Source organism: Macaca thibetana, chromosome X (genome assembly GCF_024542745.1).
Source record: "Macaca thibetana thibetana isolate TM-01 chromosome X, ASM2454274v1, whole genome shotgun sequence".
Taxonomy (NCBI): Eukaryota; Metazoa; Chordata; class Mammalia; order Primates; family Cercopithecidae; genus Macaca; species Macaca thibetana.
This window is the reverse complement of record NC_065598.1, coordinates 130938830-130947187: the sequence shown is the minus strand read 5'-3', so window position 1 is coordinate 130947187 and position 8358 is coordinate 130938830. Positions and strand designations below refer to the sequence as shown.

General features: G+C 44.4%; 1 pseudogene; it reads right to left on the bottom strand.

Annotated features, from left to right (window-relative positions):
* Positions 1-1450: 1450 nt before the first annotated feature.
* Positions 1451-6798, bottom strand: LOC126945903 (glyceraldehyde-3-phosphate dehydrogenase-like; annotated as a pseudogene).
* Between the last annotated feature and the right edge of the window lie 1560 nt (positions 6799-8358).

Below are 8358 nucleotides of genomic sequence, written 5' to 3'. Positions count from 1 at the left end.
ACTCTGCACCTCCTAATGGAAGGACACACCACCACCAATGAAGTGATCATGCCAAAAAAATAAACCCAAATCTGGTTAAGCTTCTAGATCCAACCAGCAACATACAGGAAATTCAAACAACGGAAGAGTATGTTAAATGACACCACAGGGATGCAGTAGTAAACTCCAGACTGTGGAACCTTCTATAGGATAAACAGCCAGTTTTTTCAACAAATACATTTTAAGGGGAAAAAAAGAGGCCAGGCACAGTGGCTCACGCCTGTAATCCCAACACTTGGGGAGGCCAAGGTGGGTGGATCACCTGAGGTCAGGAGTTCGAGACCAGCCTGACCAACATAGTGAAATCCTGTCTCTACTAAAAATACAAGAATTAGCTGGGCATGGTGGTGGGCACCTGTAATCCCAGCTACTCTGGAGGCTGAGACAGGAGAATCACTTGAACCTGGGAGGCAGAGGTTGCAGGGAGTCGAGATCGTGCCACTGCACTCCAGCCTGGGGGACAGAGTGAGACTCTGTCTCAAAAAAAAAAAAAGAAAAAAAAAAAAAAAAAAAAAAAAGAGGGATGGCGGGAGAACTTACAGATTAAGAGACACATATCAAGTAATTGCAATGTGTGGACCTTATTTGGAACCAAATTTAAACAAACTTAAAAAAATTGTGATATCATGAGGCTATTATAAATGTGAAGAGGATGTCAAAGATATATTTTACAGATGTATACTGATTACATTGTAGTTAAGATTATATAATATATGGGACTTCCTTCAAAACAATTTATGAGGGAAATGGGTAAGGGAACAGATGAAAAAATGTTCACCATGGCAGGATCATTTTTGAAGTTGACTGATGGGTACCTGGAGATTGATCATACTATTCCTTCTACTCTCTTCTCCACTTTTATGTATGTTTGAAATTCTCCACAATAAAAATTTTAAATATGTGAAGTTAATATGCCAGAATATTCACAGTCATTAGTCCTGGATAATGGGACCATAAGTATGATGTAACTTTCTGTAGTTTTCTGTATTTTTACAATTTTTCACAAAACTCCAACAACTATACATTTTCAAATGCAATAGAAAAATCTTAATGTATGGCCTTATACTTTTCTGTACCTATGGTGTCCAGACATTTTTGCTGGTACAACTGGAATTCTCATTGTAGAACTTAAGAAGTCTTGTAAATCTCATGGAGTTACATTTCTTAAGAATTCTTGAGATCAGATTTTTCAGAGGTGCTGAGTACAGGGGACTTTATTGATTGTACATGACAAGGTGAGGATCTCTAGGCCCCCCCCCCATTCTTCAGGGGGTCTGGCATGAAAATCGTGTTAAGGAGGGGAGATCCCAGTTTGGTGGGGGACTGAGTGCGGCAGGAACTCCCCAACAGCTGAGAGTCCAGCCTGTCTCTTCCTGTCATGCTCTTGCTGGGGCTGGCAGTCTGGGGGTTCTTACACCTTGGAGGCTATGTGGACCATGAGGTCCACCACCCTGTTGCTGCAGCCAAATTCATTGTCATAGCAGGAAATGAGTTTGACAAAGTGGTCATTCAAGGTGACGCCAGCCCCAGCATCAAAAGTAGAATATTGAGTGTTGCTGTTGAAGTCAAAGGATACAACCTAGTGCTCAGTGTAGCCCAGGATGACCTTGAGGGGGCCCTCCTGAAGGCAGGTGAAGATGCCTGCCTCACCACTTTCTTGATGTCAACATATTTGCCAGGTCTTCCCAGAAGGCAGGTCAGGTGATGATCTTGACCAGGGGGCTAAGCATCTTGTGGTGCAGGAGGCATTGCTGATGATCTTGAGGCTGTTTGGGTACTTCTCATGGTTTATGCCCATCACAAACTTGGGACCATCAGCAAAGGGGGCAGAGATGATGACCCTTTTGGCTCCCCCCGCCCCCACAAATGAGTCCTAGCCTTCCCCATGGGAGTGAAGACAACAATGGACTCCACAGCATAATCAATGCCGGAATCACCCCATTTGATTTTGGTAGGATCTCGCTCCTGAAAGATGGCGATGGGATTTCCATTGATAACAAACTTCCCATTCTCAGCCTTGAGTGTGCCATGGAACTTGCCATAGGTGGAATCAGAAGGGAACATGTAGACCATGTAGTTGAGGTCAATGACAGGGTCATCAATGATGACAACATACACTTGGCCAGAGTTAAAAGCAGCCCTGGTGACCAGGAACCCAATACAGCCAACTCGTTTACTCTGACCTTCATTTTTCAGTGGCAGCAGCAGATGTAGTTGTTATGGTTGTCATTGTGAGGAAGGAAACAAATAGAACTCTATTAAGAATGCAAATGTCAGACAGGCATGGTGGCTCACACCTGTAGTCCCAGCACTTTGGGAGGCTGAGTAGAGGGAACACGAGGTCAGGAGTTCAAGACTAGCCTGGCCAATATAGTGAAACCCCATCTCTACTAAAAATACAAAAGTTAGCCGGGCATGGTGGCGGGTGCCTGTAATTCCAGGTACTTGGGAGGCTGAGGCAGGAGAATTGCTTGAACCCAGGAGGCAGCGGTTGTAGTGAGCAGAGATCGTGGCATTGCACTCCAGCCTGGGCAACAAGAGCAAAACTCCATCTCAGACAAAAAAAAAAAGAAAAGAAAAGAAAAGAAAAGAAAAAGAAAAAGAAAAAAGAATGCAAATGTCTTCCCTACAGAGAGGTCTTCTCTGCCATCCTGGTTAAAGGAGCCCTTCTCACACTCTGTCTCTCCCCTGCCCTATCACTACTCATCCTATTACCCTGTTTTATTTTCTTGAATGCATTCATTTCTGTCAGGAAAATGGCATGTTTATTTATTGTTTTCCTCATCTGTCTCTTCCACTAGATTGTAAACTCCAGGAATTTGCCTTTTTCAATGCTTCATTCTCAGGGCCCATATGGTGCACTTAACAGTAGCCAGTTGAAAACAATGAAAAAAAGAATGATGGAGTTTTATCATGCGTGTGCTGGATTCCTAGCGCACAGGAGGAGGACTCCTTATGGGAACTTTGGAAAGTTGAGGGAATGGAACGCATTTAGGAAAGAGTGTACCTGTGTCAAGTAGGAGCGTGTTAGGTGTTACATGTTGATTGAATATAAAATTATCTGGAGTGACTTCTCCTGCTCAGCCCATTGAGGATCTAATCTTAGTTTCCAGGCAAAGAACCTGTTAGCAGGCCTTTCTGTGTGATACAGTGCATGCTACACTTATCCTCTCCATACTTCTTTTTAGATTTTGTTTCTTAGCGATTCATCTTAGATTAATAGCCACGAGAAGCTGTCACTCATTTATGTATCAATTTCTGGGCCGGGCGTGGTGGCTCACACCTGTAATTCTAGCACTTTGGGAGGCCGAGGCAGGTGGATCACTTGAGGTCAGGAGTTCAAAACCAACCTGGCCAATGTGGTGAAACCCTGTCTCTACTAAAAATACAAAAAATTAGCCTGACGTGGTGGCAGGAGCCTGTAATCCCAGCTCCTCGCGAGGTTGAGGCAGGAGAATCACTTGAACCCGGGAGGTGGAGGCTGCAGTGAGCCAAGATCCTGCCACTGCACTCCAGCCTAGGCAGCAAGGTGAGACTCTGTCTAAAATAAAATAAAATAATTTCTGAACAGAAGGACTCCTAATTAAGAGGAAGAGCAAGTAGTTGATCTGAAGAAGAGTGCTGTGGTGGGGGTTGTATAGAGTCACATGAGGCCACTAAGGGACCTGGGAACACAGGATGTATCAATCTGTTTTCATGCTGCTGGAAACTTCTCTTTTTAAAACCGTCGGATCTCATGAGACTTACTTGCTATCATGAGAACAGCACGGGAAAGACCTGCTACCATGATTCAATTACCTCCCACCAGGTCCCTCCCACAACACATGGGAATTCAAGATGAGATTTGGGTGGGGACACAGCCAAACCATATCACAGGGTATTGGGAGAGCTGGGAAAGGAGGATAGGGATGAGATGTAAGAGCACGCCAAAGACAAAATTATTTTGTTGTCAAATTTAGCCCAAATAAAGAAGAGGGATTCCATCCCTTCTTCCCCCAGTCTTGCCCTGTCTCCTTTATTCAGCTATACTGCTGGATGCCTGTCTGGTTCCCAAACTTTAAGGTTTTTAGTCTCTAAATTCAGTAGTGTTGGACAAGTGCTCTGATATCTGCAGAGGCAGGACAAAGGTTGAAGGAGTCGTCTGCTAGGAGGTGGAAAGGACAATCAAAGTTTAGTAGTCTGAGCTGGCCCTGGAAGAGCAAGTAGGAGCTCTTCAGCCAGACTAAGTTAGAGAAGGGCGGCATTCTGGGCAGAAGGAATATTGTATATAAAGAATTAGAGTCAGGAAACAGTAGGGGTCTTTGAAGAACTACAGATTGTGTTGTAAGTGAATGACACGTAAGGTTTGTAATGGGTGAATGATAATCATTGATGAATGGCAGATGGCATTGACAACTAGGCAGGGCCAGAGTCTGTAGGATCTTACATGTCTTGCAATAAGTTTTAACTTCGTCCTTGGAACCCGGTTGGGGCTCCCCCCACCCCGATTCCTCGTGACAGGAAAATATGTAGTATTGTGCATTGTAAGATTGCACAACCTTGCTAGTGAGAGGCCTGCTAAACGTTGTTTAATCCAGTTCAATTTATGTAGGGGATGTTTTTGAAATTTTTTGTTTAATTTTGAAGGTACTCTTTTACCAGTTTGAGAAATGCTACTGCAGACAATAGGAAGCTACTGAACTTTTAGGAAGAGAGAGAAATGATCATATCTGGTTGCACATAGACTTGAATGAGCGAGACTAGGACTCAGGACGTGAATCAAGGAAAAGCCAATGGAAATACGGCATGGTGAGGTAGATTTGAGAAGGGTAGTAATGATAAGCTTTAGTGGCCAGTTGGACATAGAAGGTGTGAGATAGGACGAGGTCTAGGGTGACTTCTAAATTCCTGGCATGGCCTTTTAGGCAAATCATACTCATTAAAGGAGTAGAGGGAATTGGTGGAATTCCCCAGTTCCAGAGGGAATTGCCCCAACATGTAGGCTAGTGTAATGTGTGTGAACTGCAGCTCAGCAGAATTGTGGGAGGTAAAATGGGCATTTGTGGGCCATCTTAAGAACCTAGACACTATTTTCCTGATGAAAAAGAAGTGTATTTCAATTGCTTTTGGAGCAATAACTGGTTTTTATTTTATTTTATTTACTGGGATGTTGATAAGAATTATGTTAAATCTGTAGATCATTTGGGGGATAATTGACATCTTTACTATGCTGAGTCTTCCTATCCAAGATTCTTGTGTCTCTCCGGTCTTTTAAGTCATCTTTGAGTTTTTTGTTTTGTTTTGTTTCTTTGTTTTTTTGAGACGGAGTTTCGCTCTTATTGCCCAGGATGGAGTGCAGTGGCGCAATCTTGGCTCACTACAACCTCCACCTCCTGGGTTCAAGCAATTCTCCTGTCTCAGCCTCCCTAGTAGCTGGGACTACAGTCGTACTCCACCACGCCCGGCTAACAATTTTTGTATTTTTAGTAGAAACAGGGGTTCACCATATTGGTTAGGCTGGTCTCGAATTTCTGACCTCAGGTGATCCACCTGCCTTGGCAAAGTGCTGGGATTACAGACATGAGCCACCGAGTCCAGCCAAGAACTGTTTTTTAAATGAATTGTTGGAAAATAGCCCCTTAAAAGACTGTGCTGCCTACATGTCATTCCTTAATTTGTTGGTAAGGCTTTTCAATGTCAAGTCACTCCCGTCCTGGACTTTCTGGGGAAAATGAAAAATACTAATCTTGGTTAAGTGAAGATTATCTTTCCATGTTTTTGAAAGGCAGTATTGGTTGAAAACTGGTAAGTAAAAACTGGTAAGCAGAGTAGATAACCTGTAAAAGTGTTTTGTAACCTAAATATTCCTTTACAGAGGTCAGTTACTATTGTGGTTGTTATAGTACCTAAATACATTGATTTAAAAAATATATATATATATATACACACACACACACACATACATATATAGGACCTACAGCAGGGCAGGAGGATGGCAACCATAGGCTGTACCCCAACCTGCAAATGTTGCTGCTCCACTTTTTCACATCCCATGCCCTTCTCCACTTTTTTATATCAGGCTTCCTTGCCCCCTCACCTCTTCTGAAATAGATCTTGTCAAGGACACTAATGGCTTCCCTGTAGCCAATGCAACAGTCATTCTACTGTCTTCATCTGAAGACTCAGCAGTAGCATTAGACATATGAACAGCTTCTTCCTCCTTGAAACAGTCTTTCCTCTCATCTGCTTCAAATAAACAACTTCTGGGTTTTCCTCCATCTCACTGGCTACTCTTCCTTCTCCACTTGACCTCGAAATGCGGTGACCTCTAAATGCGCCTGCTTCTCTTAGCATTCCTCTCCATTCCCGTGGCCTTGACTGTCACAGCTCTCATCTCTGGACTAACAGTTCTTCCTATGTCAGAACACTCCCCTGTATTTCCATCTGCCTGCTGGACATCTCCTCAAACTCAAAATGTCCCGAGCACAGCTCTCATCTTGCCTCCATCTCCTCACCATATATCATACTCTGTCTCTGCCATCTCTTTATTATTGTTGTTGTTGTTGTTGATATGGGGTCTTGCTCTGTCACCCAGGCTGGAGTGCAGTAGCACCATTATAGCTCACCGCAGCCTCAAACTCCTGGGCTTAGGCGATCCTCCTGCCTCAGCCTCCCCAGTAGCTGGGACCACAGGAATGCACCACAGTGCTCACCTTCTGCCATCTCTTTAAATAGCACCAGCCGATATCTACTTGCTCCAGCCAAAAGCCTCAGGGGCATCACTGACTCCTCTTCTTTCAACTTCACTCACCTCCATATACAACTCCCTCATCAAGCCCTGTCAGTCTTACCTTCTATATGTCTCATGAATCTGTCCACTTATCTTCATCTCCATCCACCACTCTGGCCAAACCAATATCCTCTCTTACCTGAGTGCATGAACTTGTCTCCTAACTGATCTTCTTGCCTCCAGTCTTCCTCCCCTATAGTCCACTCTCCCCTTAGCAATCAGAGCCATGGTCTTTTCTTTTTCTATCTTTCTGTGTGTGTGTGTGTGTGTGTGTGTGTGTGTGTGTGTGTGTGTGATGGTGTCTCACTCTCTCACCCAGGCTGGAGTGCAGTGGCACAATCTCGGCTCACTGCAACCTCTGCCTCCCAGGTTCAAGTGATTCTCCTGCGTCAGCCTCCTGAGTACCTGGAACTACAGGCACGTGCCACTATGCCTGGCTAATTTTTGTATTTTATTTTTGGTAGAGACAGGGTTTCGCCATTTTGGCCAAGCTGGTCTCGAACTCCTGACCTCAGGTGATCCACCTGCCTTCGCCTCCCAAAGCGTTGGGATTACTGGCGTGAGCCACCGCGCCCGGTCGAGCCATGGTCTTTTCAAAACATAATTTGGATCCTGCCTCTCTCCAACTTAACACTGTTTAATGGTTTCTCCATTATTGTCAGAACCAGAATCCCAAACCCATAACATGCCAGTGTGTGCTCTCCAGTCTCATCTCCCATAACCCCTCCCCTTTCCTGAGCTTCTGTGAGCATTTCTTGGTTCCTCAGATATGTGCTGCACTGTGAGTAGTGGCCCTTCACACTTGTGGTCCCTTCTGCTTAGACAGGGGAGCACTTTTCCCTCCACACATCCTCTCCCAGTTGACCTGGCTAACTTCTACTCAGTTTAAATGCCTCTTCCTCCAAGAAGCCTTCTGTGATCCTTACACTCAGCCTTCAGAACCTTTACTCTATGTTTCCAGAGCTTTCTGTCTGTTTTTCCTGTCATAGCATTGATCTAACTGCATTGTAACTGCCTATCTATCTGTCTGTCTTCCCAACTAAATTATTAGCTCTGGAGGGAAGGGACGTCTTCTCTCTTTTTGTAAAAATTTAATTTTATCATTATTAGTTTTAGAAAGGTGGTCTCACTCCATTGCCCAGGCTGGAGTGCAGTAGGGTGATTATAGCTCACTGCAGCCTCCAATTACTGGGCTCAAGTGATCCTCCCACCTCAGCCTCCTTAGTAGCTGGGGCTACAGCTGTGAGCCATCATACCAAGCTAATTTTTAAATTTTTTTTTGGAGATTGGGTCTCTCTATGTTGCCCAGGCTGGTCTCAAACTCTTGGCCTCATGCAATCCTCCCACCTTACTCTCCCCCGTAGCTGGAATTACTTCTTCTTTTTTGTTCCCCTGTACATGTCAGGTCTAGCTCATAGCAGGCTCTTTCCATCAGCTCATCCTTATACCTGGAATAGTCCTCACCCTCACCTTTGAAAGTCTGGCTACTTATCCTTCAGATTGCTGTTTGAGGTCCTCTGCTCATGGATGTTGTCCTGACCATGCTATCT